We start from the raw sequence: 1287 nt of genomic DNA, 5'->3' as shown, positions 1-1287 counted from the left end.
TCTTTTTAAAATAAACAACTAGGTGTTTAAGGTCTATTCTGAGATTTAAAGGAAATATATAAAGACATAAAGCTGAAGTGTTTACTGTTGTCTTCAATGCAAGAGTCAGCTGGGTTGCTGAGTCTATTGACTCAAAGCCACAGGTCCTCAGAAGTGGCCTGCTCTGAATGCCCACTATTTCTATAATGATTAATATTTCTACTCCACCCTCTGTGCCTCCAACCTGAGGGGTGCTGAATGCTCCAGCCATGTCTAGTCCTGGTATATTTCACTATCATCTGTGATTTCTCTTAACTCAAACTCTCTTTCAATTGCCCATTTTGAATGTGTCGAGACCCTAAATGATATAAGAGAAAACAACATGATAACCTCAGCAGATTAGTTTCAATATGGGCATATACATGATAAACTCAGGAGTAAATGAATTTGTAGTATTTCAGATAATATTATGTATCAAGAGTATAAAGCATGAAAAAAAAGAGGATATGCAGTGAATGAATTAGGTGGGACTTATTCTAGTTGAGGTTGTGAAGGAAGGACTTTCTGAGTGATATATGAGGAGAATGCTACCCTCTGAGGAGGAATGAGCCTTTAGAAGTTCTGAGCCAAAAGCATTCCAGGCCAAGGACATGTTCAATGGTTCCCAAATAATTGATAATCTGAGAATTTAACAGGAAGAGCTGAAAGGTTAGAGATGCAGAATCGTGGTGAAGAAGAAATAGAAGAAGGTTGGAGACAAACGACGTGTCAGGCAGGCTCATGCTGACCCTAATCAAGAGTTTGTAATTCTAAGAACAATGGGAGACAATTATAAGTATTTAAATATGAAGGATGTGACTTGATCAGTATTTTATTTTATTTTTTATAGGGGAAAGCACGAATGCAGTCCCCCACTACGACAAATGATGCAGTCGAGTTTTCCATATTTGGGGGAAATCACAGGGTCAGCACAGCCAGAGTGCAATGTGTAAGTCTCTCCCTGGGAGAACCACCATCATGGTCACGGTATCTCCCCTGCCAGGTATGCATACTGATCAGCATTGTATAGGTAGCTGGAGAACATGTAGAGGACGGGAAAGACCAGAAGTTCAAAGATAAGCTAGGATGCTGCTTCTGCAGTACAAATGAGAGATGATGGTAGAAATAGAAATATAGTAGTGAAGTAAAAATTTAAACTTTTATTTTGGCATTAGAGCCACAGGACTTTCTGATAACAATATATATGGGAATAGGAAATAAAGGCTTGATCAGGGGGCCATGTGATGGTACCATTTCCACAGACAGGAA

At 39.2% G+C, this 1287-nt stretch overlaps 1 non-coding gene across 1 annotated transcript; it reads right to left on the bottom strand.

Moving 5' to 3' along the window:
* Positions 1 to 865: 865 nt before the first annotated feature.
* LOC118622299 lies at positions 866 to 1029 on the bottom strand. The gene has a single exon (XR_004958034.1). It is a non-coding gene; the product is annotated as a U1 spliceosomal RNA (small nuclear RNA).
* Positions 1030 to 1287: the final 258 nt, after the last annotated feature.

This window comes from Molossus molossus, unplaced genomic scaffold (genome assembly GCF_014108415.1).
Source record: "Molossus molossus isolate mMolMol1 unplaced genomic scaffold, mMolMol1.p scaffold_m16_p_1, whole genome shotgun sequence".
NCBI classification, from domain to species: domain Eukaryota; kingdom Metazoa; phylum Chordata; class Mammalia; order Chiroptera; family Molossidae; genus Molossus; species Molossus molossus.
Note: the sequence above shows the minus strand (reverse complement) of the source record. Positions and strands in the feature narration are given on the sequence as shown.